Source organism: Sander lucioperca, chromosome 2 (genome assembly GCF_008315115.2).
Source record: "Sander lucioperca isolate FBNREF2018 chromosome 2, SLUC_FBN_1.2, whole genome shotgun sequence".
In the NCBI taxonomy this organism is placed as follows: Eukaryota; Metazoa; Chordata; class Actinopteri; order Perciformes; family Percidae; genus Sander; species Sander lucioperca.
Genome location: NC_050174.1, coordinates 40,612,466 through 40,630,535, shown reverse-complemented (window position 1 = coordinate 40,630,535; position 18,070 = coordinate 40,612,466). Strand labels below are relative to the sequence as shown.

The following is an 18,070-nucleotide window of genomic DNA, read 5'->3' as shown; positions in this document are numbered from 1 at the left end:
CACTGAAGGCTGACTATCATCTTTTCTGCCACAGCGAGCCTGCTTCATGTGTCTGTTCATCGTCCAAGTCCCCGTTTTATTTGCTGTCATAGGCGAGCAGCGTGCCGCACTTCATGCACTCAACAAAGCCGACACATATGTTGTGACTGTTATGATGGTTCCATACCTCCGAATTCCTCCAAAATTGCTCAAAGGTAATTCTCCTGTTTTTCTTTTTTTCTTTACATCCTCAAGCTCCATGTTGCACTTAAGCTCAGCAGGCCCGGTGTGATGCGTGAAGACTCCGCGCAAGTGTTGCATTTTGTAACTGTAGTCCAACTTGTGTAACTTTTTGGACACATTTGTTACTTTGGCCTAAATATAGCCTATAAAGATAATATTTCTGATTATGGCATAGCTTTCTCCCCACCCAATTAGGCTAATAAAGTAATGATTAAAAAAAAAACACAAACACACAAATGCTTGATCAAGGGACCAGCCCGGCCCAGCCCGAATGTCGGGCCGGGCTCAAATCTAAACTGTGGTGCGCCATTGGTTGAGCTACCGCGTATCACTATTGGCTGTGCCTAAGGTTGCTGACCTCTGATTTAGAGTGTTTATTTCTTCTGTAATGTGACATATTTGTGAATAAAACTGAGTATGTGGGTGGGGTGTAGCTGCAAGAGGTTTTAAAATTCAAATTATAAATATAAAACTGTTCTGTGTCTCTAACTATGAACCAAGAAGGATGACAGCTGTCAGGATGTTCATGGCTTTATTTCTTGTTCTGCTCTTATACAAGTCCACATTTGGAATTCACCATCTATTTGACCTATTTAACTACTCTGATTAGCCCACTCCTGAAGCTGCTATATACAGTATGACCAAAAGCATCATGTTACAGTAGCAAAGTAACTCTGTGGGGATGGGTGCTTAAGGATAGTGGGATAAATGCACAGCAGGAATAAAGCCCTGGATCCTGATTGGCAGAGACATCAGGGTCTAATTCAGCCACTACCAACTGACAGTTGTGCCTCTCACCACTTGAAAGGCTGTTCTCTGCTCAGGGCCACAGGTTCATCAGCATCGCAAATTTTGGTTCTATAAACATCTGTTCTCGCATGCATTTGGACACCTGAGCTTCAACCCCCATTTCACAAAGCTTGTGATGCACATGTTGGAGGTAAATCAATAGTCTTCTTTTATTAAATCAGTCACTGTTCAGATTCAGTAAAACCATTATTTTCACCCTAACATATTTGTTCCAGTATGTTTTTCTGTTAATTCGTCACAAACTAAATGTTTGCCTGACTTTCAGCCACCACTGAATCAAAGCACTGCATTGTTTAATATATGTAGTATTATTTTTTTAAAGGCTCAGTAATTTAAATTTCCCTGTGCAATGTAGCTTTTAGAAAACATTGATCAAACAGAAGGAAATAGTGCATTTGTTGAGGATTATTTTCGATTTAATACACATTTAGTTCTCTAGTAAGTATTTCTGGCAGCAGGACAATGTAAATGGGATTGAGTCAAAAAAAAACTACAGGCTCTTTCATGCATATGTTTTGGGAATGCAGCATTGTGGCGCATTTTTGGAGTCAGGTGTCCTCTACACTGTCAGATGTGTTGGGAACTGTAGTACCATGATCATCGTCAGCCATGCTCTGGAATGACTTCCAATTATCATATCCCACTAAACTGTAGTGTTAGCAGGCTTAACAGCCATCTTAACTATCGCATATCCTATGGACTCATCAGTATACTGGATGTGTTTTTCTTGTTCTCTTTAACAAAATAAAAAAAAACATTTGATCACAAAAAAACTACAGTGTGTGGTATTGTGGTATTACTATGTTTTAATAAGAACAAATATAGAATGGAACAGAATTATAAATCTGACTACTTTGTCCTAGTACATTGGGACTCCTTTTGGGATTTCTCCTTAAAAAGCTTGAGTGTGCTCTCAAGCTTAAAAAGACTACAATCACATGAGAGTTGATTCCCCCAAACTTTGTCGTTGCCATCTGCCAGAAAAATTTCCTGCCACAAACCCACATACCAAATGGAATTTGCGTTGTGTCATATGTTTTGCATCAGTGCATACATTTTAGTATGTCAAACAAAATGTAGGCTATATGTACATGATGAAATATGCTTTTATGTACCTGTATTATGAGAAAAGGCAGGTACATCAGTGCAATGACATCTATGCCATGCACTTTCCTCAGCCCCTGACAATTGGTAATGAAAAGGGAAGAAACTTTAGCTCACAGGTTGTTTGAAGTACAGCTGCTATTCCTGCATCTCAGCCTCATTTTTCGTTTGAAGCCAAACTAGAACAGCGAAGGTATGAGGTAGTGACGGCGGTACTTGGATTTAATGGCTGCCCAGCTGCAACCCAATGGATTTTACATCTTATGTAGCAGGAGTCAGGAGCTGCTAGAAACCTTTTGAAATGGAAATATCAATATAAAAACCAGGAGGCCAATTAATAAGAGATATTTCACATGTGGCACCTAGGCCCAACAGAAGCCCCCCTCTTCTCTGATATCTGCTCTCACTTTTTATCCCCAAACGACGATAATTCATCAATGTCATCATAAAGGAGCTGATGGGATTATATTTCACTGATTTCATGTGACAAATACAATTGATTGATTGAAGTTGCAGCTCGGATTAGACGAGCACATGCACATAAAATAATAAAAGGGTATTTTAGCTGTTTCACAAATTGCTGCTGTTTACCAATACTAACGTCATATTTGAGATAATGAAAATGCAAGTCTTAAAAAAAACTGGTTGCATAAGAAAAACAAAATTATGCAACAGTGTCATTTAAAAAACGAAAATCAGAAGTGAGAGCAGTTCAGAAGATGCCAGTTAAAACAAGCACGTTGTTCTATATTAAAGAAGTCGGGATGGCAAAGTAAAGTTCACCTTTTAATTTTAAAAGTCTAGACTTTGGGGACAAGCGACATGTCCTTGCTTGAGGATTTAAGAGCTGAGACACAGCTTAGAGTCCCTGGCTGTGTTTGTTATCTGAGATCTTGGGCAGTGACAGTGACTCCAGGCTGTATACATTTAACCGAAACAAAGGCGCAGAAAGGCAGACTGTGACATGCAGTTGTAAAAGGTTAAGTTCAGTGTCGAACCCAAAAACACTTCACAAATCACACCAAGAAAGCTTTGCTCAGATTTAGAGAGATATATTAAAAAAAATATATATATATATATATATATATATATATATATATATATATATATATATAATGCAAAAACTGCAGCTGTTTTATTTAGTTTCATTTTAAAAATGATCATTTCAAAAAAGCAGCAGAAAGAAAATGATATTGGTCTAAATGCGAGACACCTTCCATGACTCTGGGAACATGATACTGTAGTTTCCCCCTTTAAATTCCTTTGTTTTTGTTGTTCACTGAAGACATTTGGGTTTAAGATCAAAAGATGAGTATGAGACAACAGTTCACAATTTCAGCTTTTATTTCCTGGTATTTACATCTAGATGTGTTAAACCATTTAGGACATATCACCGTTTGTAGAGGTTAAATTGGGCCGGAGCGCACCGGAGCGCAGCTCCGCCTCCTCAGGTCCACAACACACCCTCAAACGGGGCTCTGTGTCTGTTAGACGGTCTGAGGTCTACCGTATCAGCAGAGCAATCACACAGCAGACTATGGTGCAGGTAGATTATTTTCTGAAATATAGTGACTTTATTCTTCAACTTTTGTTTGTTGTATGTTTTCCTTTACATAAAGATATTTCAGGCATATTGATTCAGAAAAAGGTAGAAATAGGGGCATAACAATCCAACAAAATGCAGGAAATGAAGTGTTTAATGCTAAAAAAAAATTCTGGGGGTGGACCCCCAGACTCCCCACATCATAAGTCACCAAACACATCTGGAAACAAAACCCTGACCTTTAGATTGCCAGACCAGTTATGATTAGGCCAAATGTTGGTGCCATCTAACTAACAAAACTGGTCAGCTAAAATGAACATACACTGGGTATTAACAAGCTGGGCAAGCCAATCGCTGTTTTGCATTGCATTCAGTTTATTTAAATGGGTCCGGGCTAAGCCCCGAACCTCCTCTAGTCCTAGAAACCCCCCTGGCACCAAATATTGTTATTCCACTTGAATTATTCTCATCTATTGGCAAATACATGGCATATGAGACTGAATAACGAGTAGAGCTATCGAGCAGCTACCACTGAAGTCATCTGTTCACAGTCTGGAACCTTTTCTTTTTTTTGCCGTTTTCAAATGTTTTATGGTCACGATTCATCTCTTAGCTGGCTGCCTCGGTTCCAGACTTAAAACTCTTTATATCAGCAGTTTAATGAAACATCAACGGAGATAATGAACAGGGGGAAACACTTCGAAAACAGAGCCTTTAAAAAATTGTGATATAGAAATTGGCCCTGATTCTCTTAAATCAATATAATTTTCTTGTTTAAAAATATGTTTACATATTTGCCAACCAATATTTTCAAACATTTTCAATTTCATACATTTTCCGAAGGTAAAATCTGTTGCCTGCCTGTTAACATTAGCCTAAAGGTAAAAAAATAATAGTATTAAAAAAAAGTAAAAGTATTTCTCTTTGTTTGAATAACTGATCAACCCTACCTTACACATTAATACTAGAAAAAGAGCCCTTTGGTGTAAAAACACATTGAGTAATTTTACGGCGCAATTTTGAATGATGACCATTCACCGTAAATAAGGGCTCCCCCTCCCTACAAAAGCCAATTTAACCACTGACCGTTTTTATTAGACCACAGCATTTTTAGGTGAGCAAAAATATTGCGACAAATAATCTTAAAGTAAATAACATTTAATATTTGGTGGTATAACCCTTGCTTGCAATAGCTGCCTCAAGCCTGCGACCCATCGACATAACCAAACTGTTGCATTCTTCATTTGTGATGCTATTCCAGGCTTTTACCGCAGCTTCTTTCAGTTCTTGTCTGTTTCAAGGGGTTTCTCCCTTCAGTCTCCTCTTCAGGAGGTGAAATGCATGCTCTATTGGGTTAAGGTCAGGTGATTGACTTGGCCAGTCTAAAATCTTCCACTTTTTTCCCCTGATGAAGTCCTTTGTTTTGTTGGCAGTGTGCTTTGGGTCATTGTCCTGCTGCATGACAAACTACCTCCCGATTAGTTTAAATGCATTTCTCTGTAAATTGGCAGACAAAATATTTCTGTACACTTCTGAATTCATTCTGCTGCTGCTACCATGATCAGTTACATCATCAATAAATATGAATGAGCCTGTTCCAGAAGCAGCCATGCACGCCCAAGCCATGACATTACCTCCACCATGCTTCACAGATGAGCTTGTATGATTCGGATCATAAGCAGTGCCTTTCTTTCTCCACACTTTGGCCTTTCCATCACTTTGGTAGAGATTAATCTTGGTCTCATCAGTCCATAAGATTGTGTTCCAGAACTTTTGCGGCTCATCTCTGTATTTCTTTGCAAATTCAAATCTGGCCTTCCGATTCTTACTGCTGATGAGTGGTTTGCATCTTGTGGTATGGCCTCTATATTTCTGCTCTTGGAGTCTTCTTCGAACAGTGGATTGTGATACCTTCACCCCTGCACTGTGGAGGTCGTTGGTGATGTCACTTACTGATGTTTTGGGGGCTCTCACAATATTTCTCTCATCAACTATTGTTGTTTTCCTTGGCCGACCTGTTTGACAGTAGTTTTTCTTTTTCAGGACATTCCAAATTGTTGTGCTTGCTATGCCCAATGTTTGTCCAATGGCTCTGGTCGATTTTCCTTCTTTTCTTAGCTTGAAAATGGCTTGCTTTTCTCCCATAGACAGCTCTCTGGTCTTCATGTTGGTTTATCCTCTTTAACAAGAAATGCAGTCTTTATAGGTTTAAATCAAGGATAACAACTTAGACTAGTCAGGTAGAGCTATTTAATGTTTGAACAATCAACCTCAAAGGCAACACCTGGGCAACAAGAAACATCTGTCAGTCACATGTTCCAATAGTTTTGCTCACTTGAAAAATGGGTGGGTTCAAACAAACAGTGATATGTCCTAAGTTGTTTAACACATCTAGATGTAAATACCAGGAAAAAAAGCTGAAATTCTGAACTCTTGTCTCATACTCATCTTTTGATCTTAAACCCAAATGTCTTCAGTGAACAACAAAAACAAAGGAATTTGCCTTGCCGTTCCAATACTTTTGGAGGGGACTGTAATTACATTGAAATGCAATAAGTGCAACTAATTTATAACTTAAAGATGCAGTAGGTAAGACTTATAAAACTAACTTTCTGTCATATTTGCTGAAACTGACCCTATGTTCTAGTAGAACTACATGAAGCAGGTAATAAAAAAAACGGCTCCTCTGGCACCACCTACAGCCTGTAGTGCGATTTGCAAAAATCCACCGCTTCCTGTTCAGATGCACCAATCAGGGCCAGGGGGGGTGTCTAACTGCGTGTCAATCACTGCTCATGCACACACATTCATTCTACCTTGTGTGGGGAGGGGCTTAGGAGACCGTTTTGGACTTTAGTGGAAAGGGGGGGAGGGACTGAGAAGTTGTCGATGTTCAAATCTTTTGGCTAAGTCCTGGATCTTCGCAATCCTACCTACAGCACCTTTAAAGAACGTGCACACTCAGCAAAGTGCAGATCGGTGTGAGTTTCACAACTCATCCATCAAAAATAAACAAGTCCTACAACTCTTCTCTAGCACAGCGGGCCTAATCATCAGAGTGCAACCCTGTTCCCTAGAAATTACTTTTAGATTTTATTTAATTGTTTTCCAATCACAGTCACATGGGCATACTTCTGCAGCTATATCTGCCTCCACTCTTTTGGTATCAGTTTGTGCTTTGGGGCATTGTCATGTCAACAGGAAAGAGACGAACACAAAGTGTTGTCACAAAGTTGAAAGAACACTATTGTCTAAAATATGACTGTATTAAGCATTACGAATTCCCATCATTGGAACCGGGTTAGTGGTTCTCAACCTGGTGGTCGGGACCCCCACCACCAACTTCATTATTCAGGGAAGTTGGACTAAAAAAAAAGGTTGAGAACCACTGATATAGTGTATAGAAGAATACATAGTGGTAGGTAATAGTTTGACCTTCTGTAAGATGACACATTTGTGAATGAAACTGATTATGTGGGTGTGAGATGTGAGATTTAAATTAAATTAAATTAAATTAAATGGCTTGTTCAGACGTGGGCATGGCTTGGCAAATATGCCGCGTTAAAGAGCAGTAGAGGACTGTTGGCATCCACCCACACTGTCCATCCCCCATGCTGTTAGATTGTAAGGAGGAAGACGACGAAGAAACATATTAGAGCACAACCGCTCTCTTGGGGAAACAAAACAAAAACATTTTCTGACTGAGATCCCCTTACCCATAATCTGCTAGCTGCCGGGACCTACAAGCTATCACATTCTTGTAATGTAATGTAATTTTATTTATACAGGGACAGTGCACAATTGAACATTAACCTTGTATAAAAACAAGGAGAGATGCATTGCAGTGGCAAGTCTGTAGTCCCTGCACAGGTATGTAAAACAATACATTTTTATATCTAAATAGATTATTTGACATATATTTGGTATATATGCCAAGGCATTACTGACCAATCAACACAGGACTTGAAAAGTGTATTTAATATGCGGATGACACCTGAAATAAAAGATTTCTTTAAAAAATATTCTTGGTCATAAAGACACCCTTTAGCTGCTCTGTGTCTGAAACTGAGTTAATAAAGGATGACGACTGTCTGTCAGGATGTTCATGGCTTTATTTCTGGTTCTGCTCTCGTATAAGCTCGCTGCATTTTGAATTTCCCATGTATTTCACCTAATAAACTAAATAGTAAATAGTAAATAAACTCTGATTAGCTCACTCCTAAACCTACACTTCATGTTACAGTTTTTCTCAGTCGCTTTGGTACATTTCTCGAATCATCCTCGACATTTGCAAAACAGTAAGTGCATTTCTCAAAACATTTCGTACAAATAGCAAAACACCATGGATTACCTACAAAAGCCAGTCTCTTGCACAAAATCCTTAGTTCATCTCTCAAAAGTAATTATCTGTGTCAATGAACCTGTCAGTGCCATCAGAATGACAAGTCCTTGTGTCATTGTATACGGGATAAGACAGTCAAATTGCTCAGTCGGGTTGTCATATAACAGTGTACTCTGGAGAGATGTTCTGATGTAAACTATGGCTAAAGTTTTGATGACAATTATTGTAAATTGTAGGTTACACCTTAGTGTATGTGGGAGTTTGATTGCAAGAGACTGGACAAGATTCACGTTTACACTTTTACTGTTTGTACTGTAATTTGTTGACAGACCAAGTCATTGTGATACAGAAAGGAAAAGACAGCACTGCATAGCACAAAGAAAAAAAATGTGAACAGAGGACATCTCCTTAGGGAAAACTGTACATGCATTGCTGTAGGAATTACAGTGCAGTCTTCCTACACACTCCTGACATTCATTGTAACATTGTGTTGTGCTCCAGCTATATATATACTTGCCAGTTGATGGTTCATGAGATGCACCTTCGTTAGAGAAAGTCAAGATTAAACTGGGAGCAATTTATCAATTCAGGACAGATTTAGAAAAAAATTCTAATGGAAATGTATAGAAATATGCTTGACATATTATGATAACTTGTTCAACCATTTTGCATGTAAAGACTTATGCTATGAACTAATGCTTAAATGTTGTGGGGGATGAGACTATTCAACAGAGACCCATTATAATACATTTTGATCAACATGACATAAGCAATTGATAATATAGGAAACAGCAGAGAATTGTACATAATCATTTGCATGAATGTACCAAATGTACCATTTGCAACTTGTTCAAAGAAATGAGAAACTGCTTTTTTGATGTGCACAAGTGACACAATGATGTGAAGATTGAACAGGTAGTTTTGAGAATTTCAATTCTGATCTGAGAAATGTACCAAAGCAACTGAGAAAAACTGTAAGCGAAGCGACTCTGTGGGGATGGGTGCTGAAGAGTAGTGGGATAAATGCACAGCAGGAATAAAGCCCTGGATCCTGATTTAAAGAGACATCAGGGTCTAGTTCAAACAATACCAACTGACACTTCTGCCTCTCACCACCTCAAAGCTGTGGCTCACCTGACATTCACCCCGCTTTTATCAAGTTCACTCTTCTCCAGCTCTCTCTGTAGAGCTTACAGCTTTCCCTTGTCTATCCATCTGCATTCATTTGTGAATTGTGTTTGCGGATACAAATCACTCTGCATTCATTTCTGCATTGTGTTTCACAAGTCCCAAATTAGAGGCACAGATACAACACAGATTTATGGATACAAATCACTCTGCATTCATTTGTGCATTGTGTTTTACAAGTTGTAAATACTTATGAGACTGTTTTAGCACCATAGAATCACCACTGAAAAGAGAGTGAAAGCAAGAGACGGATGTACAATCAAAGGTCATGAACAGTTATTGTATCCCCTGTTTTCACTTTATTTCTTTGAGGACATATAATTGTCCTCTTATTGATCAGCAGCTCCATCTGTGTAACTGCATTATAGAGGTGCTCTTACACTGCTGAAAGCCCTTTGGATATTGATATATAGCTGGTGAATGTGAAGATGCAGTGCTGCTTCCTGGCTCTTGAATCTTTCTCATTCCTACCCAGCCTTTGTCTTGCTTTTAGTAAAATACTATGATGGTTGGTTGTTTGTCATGGCAAATATTGTTTAATGGTTGTCTATACTTTTATTTATTTAGCATTGGGCAGTCAGAATATTATAAGGACACCCCCTGGCTGCCTCCCTAGGGACGTGTTCAAGCCTGGCACGTCCAGCTGGGAGGATGCCTCGGGGAAGACCAAGGCCACGGTGGAGAGATTATCTCCCCCGGGGCCTGAGAACGCCTCAGGATACCCGAGTCAGAGCTGGTTAATGTGGCTCGGGAAAGGAAAGTTTGGGGTCCCCTGCTGGAGCTGCTGGCCCTGCGACCCAACCCCGCATAGGCGTGTGAGCATTCAGCATTAGTCATTTTGTTATATATATATTAGTAGTTATATTTAGTAGCTTTTAATCTAAGTTTGTTTGGTTGTAAGAGGTACTTTATAGTGATAGACTTCTATGTTTTGGAAGCCATCTCATATGAACAAGTTCTTGCATACCATAAAGTGTTACGGTGCATTTAAACAGCAATTTGTTTCCAGTGTGTCTGCTTCACATTAATGTCAGTGTTCTGTATTTTAAATGTTCGGCAGCAGGGCACAGCTCTCCCACTTTTGCCAGCTGCAGCTGAAAATAGAGATGGTTGATTATTGATATAGCTAAGTTTAAGAATTAAAGCTTACTAATATTGTACACATTGTTTATTTGCCCATCCCAGATCATCTTCAAAACTGATGTTGCTCCCAGACCGTTTATGTTAATGATTACATTTGTTCACTCTAATGAGGTGTAAAATCAGGGAAGTTGGATAGCAGTAAAATTGGCTCCTTTTTGTCTGCTCTGTGGCTTACACATTTGTGTAGCAACTGAAAAAACTGCAACCATCAAAGAGCTGTGTGTGCAGTTTTTTTCGATTGCTAAACGACACTGGTCACAACTGAAACCACATGTGCAAAACTCTAACTACAGTCTGCATTACCAACAGTCACCTGAGCTAAACAGTTCACATCTCCTGCAAAACTCATTCCAAGCAACACAACTCTTAACACACATCTCAAAACAGGCTCAGTGCAGCCAAACACTATGAACAATCCTCATTGAGATAACACACACTGTCACTCAGAACACACTGAGAGTAAAAACACTAGCATCAAACACCAATACAGAAAATACTAACTTTTCATCTTTACAGTTTGAATAATTTAAGTGACTTTATCCAAACAATATTTTCTTCAAGAAAAGAGTGAAATTATTTTATTTTATTTTTATTTTATACCAATAAACAAGGTACACAAGAATGAATGAAAATCTTTTTTCATTTTTTTTTTTTGCTTACCTACACTATGTTACTGTAAACAGCTAATGGCATTGTTTGGGAAAACTCAGGAGCAGCTTGAATCTGGACACATGAAGACAGTTCAGTAAACTTTGATGACTTACACAGACTAATTTCATGAATCCCCATTAGACATCCATGAGAATTAGGAACAATCAATGCAAGTCAACCACAATGTAGCTTTGTGTATGCCCACCCCCGACTCTGAGGAACTCTGCATTTCCAGGAGGCATATTTCTCATGTTGAAGCTGTCAAGTTTAGGTTATGCAAAGATATTAATGCCACAATTACATAAGCACCGTAAACACAGATGCTCACCTGAATCTTGTTATTGTGCAACTACCACAGTTTATCTCTCTCTTGGGAACAGAACATCCTATCTGTTGGTGTGTTTGTTGCTAGCGCGTGGGCCTTTTTAGCCTAATTCCGTTGACCTTTAAAGGAGATGGCACCGTTACCTAACATTGTTACCTAAGTTTAGCCTTGTCTCATCTTACCAACATGTTGTGTAAGCTGTAAATTTCCACCTCAGGCACTGATTCTCCAGTCGGCTGCCATTAAACCATTACAGAAGAAGAGCTCTAGTCAAACTTCAAATCAATGAAAACCATGTGGAAAACATTTGTTTAGTAATGTATTAACACTCAACACAAATCTGATGTTTTCATGTGCTGTCATCTTTTGTCTCTTCGGTGGATGTTTACAGTAAATGACTCATGGTCATCCCAGGACCGAAACGTCCTTAGTACAGTTAGTGTAAGTGATCAACAGTGTGTGTGATTCTTTGTTTCTTCTATAAAAGAAAGAAAAACACTAGAGCAAAACCGAAAAATAAAGACTCCACAAATAGTATTTATAGCTTGAAAAGGAACGAGTGCAGTAAAATCACCACTCACTTCATTCACAATCATTCATATTATTCCAGATTTTGAATAAATCAGACCTGACCACTTGCTGACGGATTCAGGGGAGCGGTGAAGTGACTGATTGGCCTTGTCACACCCGTACCCTGATGAACAGGCTGACGCAGGCAGACTGAATTTTCCACACAAGGCCAACATATGCACAGGCATTCATTGTCACCCATTACATTACAGCTGAATGAATAACAGCACTTTACTGTATCTGCTGTGCGAGGATGTAAGAATGTTTCATTGATTTGTTGCTTGCTAATCAACTGTATTCGTTCTCTGTTCTAATAGTTGTCTTGACAGATCTGGCAAGTGTAATTGTTCACATGTTGCACAACATCAATTCTAATATGAATTCATTCCACACAAAGAATTGATGCCAGTTATTTATTACAGAAAGGAGGATTTGACTCGAGGCCGAGCAAAAAATTTAGTTGCTTTCTTTTGAACAGTGAGACGTGTCCAAGAAGCACGAATTTCAATAACAGTGATAAACCGGTAGCATTTTGTTAACCGAAAGACTTTAATCTAAATTTGATAACATTGTTGATATTTGGAGTAGTACACGCAGGCATTTGGAGGTAAAATCACAATGAAATGGATTCTTTGTGCAAAGAAATGAAAGCTCAATTCAAGCGGAATTGAAAGAGGCATCGCTTCACAGCGTGTTGCATTTCATATATGAGGGGACTCTGATTTTCCAATGGCCAGAACGTTATTGCCTGGCGAGTTTCCTCCCATGCCACAAATCCGGCACTTGAGACATGTTTTGAAAAGCCAACATTAAGAGGAGAATATTGGTTTTTATTTGATTAGAGAAACCACAGTTACATGAATTGAAGATATATGCTATAAAGCTGCTAACTTCTCATTTATAAACAAGGTTTTCTCCCAGGAGAGCGGTATGTGAAGGGTCATTACGCTACACTTTTCATAGACGCGTAATGACCCTTCACATACCGCTCTCCTGGGAGAAAACCTTGTTTATAGATGAACCATACACATCACACCCACACACACACACACACACACACACAAAACCTCTGCAGCACTTTAAATACTAGCACAGTGCCCGTTCAATATGTGTCCGTTTGGAACGGGCCAATTACTTGGCCTGTGTTATTGCTGCTGGTAGAATTCTCCAAAACCAAAATTGTACCTCAAAATTACTTACAGAAGGACCCCGCAACTCCACTGCATAGCCTACTACTAAATTACAGTGTAGGTTACGTGTACATCAGAGAAAGACATTGTACTATATTTACCTGACAGAGAACGTTGCAGGTATAGCATTTAATCACAAAATATCACAATTAAAATGTGGAGTACCTAATCAGACAGTTGCCTCACGGACCCAAGCCAGTGTGCTACCCACCCAGCCCATTATGAGAGTTAATCAGCGTATATCGGCGTTAATTAACCACCAGAACCGGACTGTGTGTGTGTGTGTGTGTGTGTGTGTGTGTGTGTATGTGTGCGTGTGCGTGTGTGTGTGTGTGTGTGTGTGTGTTTGCGTGCAGTGGTGGAAGAAGTATTCAGATCCTTTACTTAAGTAAAAGTACTAATACCACACTGTAAAAATACTCTGTTAAAAGTAAAAGTCCTGCATTGAAAATGTTACTTAAAGTGCTCATATTATGCTCATTTTCAGGTTCATAATTGTATTTAGAGGTTGTACCAGAATAGGTTTATGTGGGTTAATTTTCAGAAAACACCATATTTTTTGTTGTACTGCACATTGCTGCAGCTCCTCTTTTCACCCTGTGTGTTGAGCTCTCTGTTTTAGCTACAGAGTGAGGCATCTCACTTCTGTACCATCTTTGTTGGGAGTCGCACATGCGCAGTAAGTACTGCTAGCCAGTCAGAAGCAGAGTATGAGGGCGTGCCACGCTAGCAGCTAGGCGAGCATTATAACGTGTGTTACAAAGTGACGAGCGTTTGTCTCTGAAGTAAAGGCTGGACTACAATAGAGCTGTTTGGAGCAGTTTTCTGTTGGAGATGGGAAGTCCCTTTGGGGTGGACTTTGGGCTTTTTCACTTTGTAAACCTATAACATGCACAAAAAGATATATAACACAATAAAGGAAAGGGGAAGAGCCAAAAAGCATAATATGAGCACTTTAAGTAAAAGTATGTAAGTATCATCAGGAAAATGCACTTAAAGTATTAAAAGTAAAAGTACTCAATGCAGAAACATCTTCACATTTTAGAAACAGGAAACAATCAAACACTTCTGTCAATCAACTCAGTGTTTAATGATCTAATCATTTCAGCTGTACTTGTAAGCCTGTATATTGTTGGGTAGTTTAACTTATAATAAAACATCATATTTTATATACTTCATATGTTTTGTGTGCAAAAATCTTAATTTGCAAAGTAACTAGTAACTAAAGATGTCTATTTATTTATTTATTTGAACATGTAATATATATATATATATATATATATATATATATATATATATATATATATATATATATATATATATATGAGGCTTTCTTCCTCGGTAGGCATTGGGTCACAACACCCACACAAACACCACCAGTTGCCCGAAATCCGTGTCCTTGAAGCAGATGCTTCATCTGCCAGTTGCCCCTCTGTCTGTCTCCTTCTTTCCAACTCTTGTGAGGCTAGTTCTTCGTATGTATACTCGGGTTTGAATAAATAAGGACGACCATCAAACTCAAACGCCTCTTCCATGTGTTCAATATCTTCTATATTCTCCATAGTTACGTTACTCCAAACTTCTTCCCTTGTGAACAACTCAGATCTTCACTCTTCACACACTACGCTCCTCCAACCTGCACACTACTATTTACCTTTTTCCTGCTACAACTGAATTCCCACGGGACTTAGCGATACTACAGCTAGCCGTCTAAAAAAAACACTATTTTACTGTACAGGACCCAAACATAATTTGGTCCGTTTCTATGTAGCATAGTCACTAATATGGTCATAACCACTACAGTGCTCAATTACCTATTTTTGAGGGTGAAATAAAATAGAATTTATCGCGGCGAAGGTTCGAACGGTCTTCTGGAAGACATCCACCAGACCAGCGGGCGCTCGTTGTATTGTTGTCGGCCGCGTGAAGCCAGGAGGGCGGGGAGGAAGCAGAAGCAGGGACGCCGGCCGGGCATGCTAGCCCGGCTAAGGAAACCACAACGATCGACACGGACAAGACTCCTACTCACCAACGCCAGATGGATTGCACACTAAATGGATATTTATGTTACAAATACACACGGGACTGCTGCTTGATGATTATTACCAGAGCCTGGCTGAACACACTCACTCATCCCAGACGGCAGCTAGCAGCTAACAGGGTATGTGCATTTCAATAATGGCTAAGTTGCTAAACGCATCTTGTTGTCATGTAAGGGCCCTGTTCATGTTGCACAGACATTTTAATAGCATTTGAGTCTGTTAAGAGGCACAAAGGCACGCTTTAGCTTATGCCACCCATAACTGCCGTTTTAGCTAACGGGAGCTCTGGGCATTAGCTACAGCAGCTCCATGTTGCTAGCACCAATTCGGCTCGTGGTTTTTGCTATAGACAGTACTCAAAAAAGTATAGCATCAAGATTAACGCAAAAATTGCCCGGAGTTCTCCTTTAACCTCTGTTTTGTTTTTAGTCAGAAAATAGTTAGTGTCTCCTGTTTTGCCTTTCTTTTTCTTGATAATTTCATTCAACACCATCCAGGTGTTGCTTACATTGCTTCAGTTGTCCTCCAGTAGTTTACTATAATAATTCTTTTTATTGCTTCTCATAATTCTGGTCAGTTTGTTTTTCTATAGGCTATCTTATATTTCTGTTCTGCTTCTTTTTTCCTCTTCTTTAAAAACTCTTTATATAACACATTTTTCTTTTTACATGCATTTAATATTCCGTTAGTTAGCCACAGTTTTTCATCAACTTTCTGTTTTACCACTTTCTTTACAAGAGAACAGTTTTTGTCATAAAGTGATGTTATAACAGTCAAAAATGAATCATAGGCTTCATTCGCATTTTCTACGTACACTTTGCCCCAGTCTTGTTTCATTAAATCCTCTTTGAATTTATTGATGTTTTCTTGAGTTCTGTGTCTGGTCCTTGTATATTTTGCTGTCTTTCCTGGGGCCTGTTGCACAAAAGTAGAATGAAGAAATCCAGGATAACTGAAAAAGCGCAGCTTGACTAAGTGTGATCCGGTCATCGCGGCTTAATCGGTTGCACGTTTGCCGAGCCAGGATGAGAAGGTGAAGCTATGTCAAGCCAGGTGTAGATAGCTGGAATAAGTGCACGTCCACGGCTTTCTTAAATAGACCACGGCATCGATCACAGATTTACTGATGCAGAAATGGAAAAGACGTGTGCGGCATATGTTTCACCCGCTGAGCAGCAGCTTTTAATGGAAAATTACGAGGAGGTGAAACATATAATATGCAAAAAGGGAAAACAACAGCCATATATACTGTTGTTAGTCACTCCACGTTTTTACAAAGTTGTACATTCTGTTTTAATTGCTTTAATATGCTTGTTTTATGTGTTGGTTTTATTGCTGTATCTGTTTTTATGTGCTAAATGTGCTGGTTTTACACTAAAGTGTCTTTGAGTAGCCTGTAAAGCACTATATAAATAAAATGTATTATTATTTAGCCTACTGTGCCTCAAAAGTGAGCAGAGGGAATTAATGTTCCTCTGGAAATTTACCCTAAGGACTAGGCTTAATTTCAAACCCTTATTCATAATGCGAGAATATGTTTTACAACCATATGCACCAATCTCTATAAGCTATGTCTTATTCTAAATATCTTTCTACAATTAATGTTCATACAGAACATACATGACTGGACAAAAACTAGAAAAATAAGTAAGTGACTTCAATACACACTGTAAGCATATATAATATAAATATATAATTCATATTTTTTATCTCACTCCCAAGCTCCAAGATGACAAGTGACAGCACCAAAATAAAATGCTTAAGAAGCTTTGTGGCGTTCCAACACATTCCCACTCCCATCTCGTAAAATACGGACGTTTGGTCAGGTGCCATTGTCGTCGTTATTGACGCTAAAAGTCTCCTTTAGAGTCCGCTGCACGGTGTGGGAGGATCCCCCTGCCTTCCCGCCTCTCCACGTTGCACGGGGCAAATTCTCGGGGAGAGCAGCGGAGGAAAAGCCCATTTCCTCCGTATCGTCCCACTTTATCTCCGGCTCATGTGCAACCATTTCTTACCATGTATAGAACTGCAATAGTACGATTTAAATCAAACTCGTGACAGTAATAGTGACAAGTAGCCTAATGCATGTTAATAAAAATAGTAGTAATAGAAAGTGGAACACATTCAGAAGACAATGGAATAACTGTTAAACACATTTATTTATGATCAGAACAGCAGATGATTTAACACATCAGACTCCAGGATTAATCTTAGCCTGGCTGTTAGCCTGCTCTGGAGCAGGCTAGCTGCAAAGAATAAATCTCCATGGTTACTTGGCTGGATTTAATTCAACCTGCTTTTGTGCAACCAAGTCAAAGCTAAATTCATCCAGGATAACCTGAATATCCCGGCTTAATCCCTTATCCTGGTTTTGTGCAACAGGCCCCTGGTCTTAGTGCAGCTATGTATGTTTGCAAAAACTGGCAGATGATCACTGACGTCATTTATTATTAGTCCACTTTCAACTTTATAGTCAATAGCGTTGGTAAATATGTTATCAATTAGTGTAGCACTATTTGTTGTAATTCTGGTTGGTCGAGTGATTGAGGGATATAAACCGATACTGTATATCAAATTAATGAACTCTATAGTTTTCTTGTGTTCTTGTGGGTTGAGCAAGTCAATATTAAAGTCTCCACAGATAAAAAAAACATTTTTTTGTTATTGCTATTACTGAATATTTCTGTAATTTTTTCCTTAAACATGTCAATATTTGATCCTGGTTTCCTATAAATACAGCTAATTAGAATGTTTTTAGATTTTTCCATTTCGATTTGTACTGTGATGCATTCCATGATTGTATCTAAAACAAGAGACATTTTATTAACTATTTTACAATGATATCTTTTGTCAATATATAATGCAACCCCCCCACCCTTTGATTGTTTCCTGTTGATGAAAAACAGTTTGTATCCCTCAATCTCAACCAAATCCTGATGT

General features: G+C 38.9%; 1 long non-coding RNA gene across 1 annotated transcript; it reads right to left on the bottom strand.

Annotated features, from left to right (window-relative positions):
* Positions 1-811: 811 nt before the first annotated feature.
* On the bottom strand, positions 812-14,762 carry LOC116054479. Its single transcript, XR_004106076.1, has 3 exons — positions 14,607-14,762; positions 12,961-12,965; positions 812-822 (listed from the first exon to the last, which is right to left on the bottom strand). It is a non-coding gene; the product is annotated as an uncharacterized LOC116054479 (long non-coding RNA).
* Between the last annotated feature and the right edge of the window lie 3,308 nt (positions 14,763-18,070).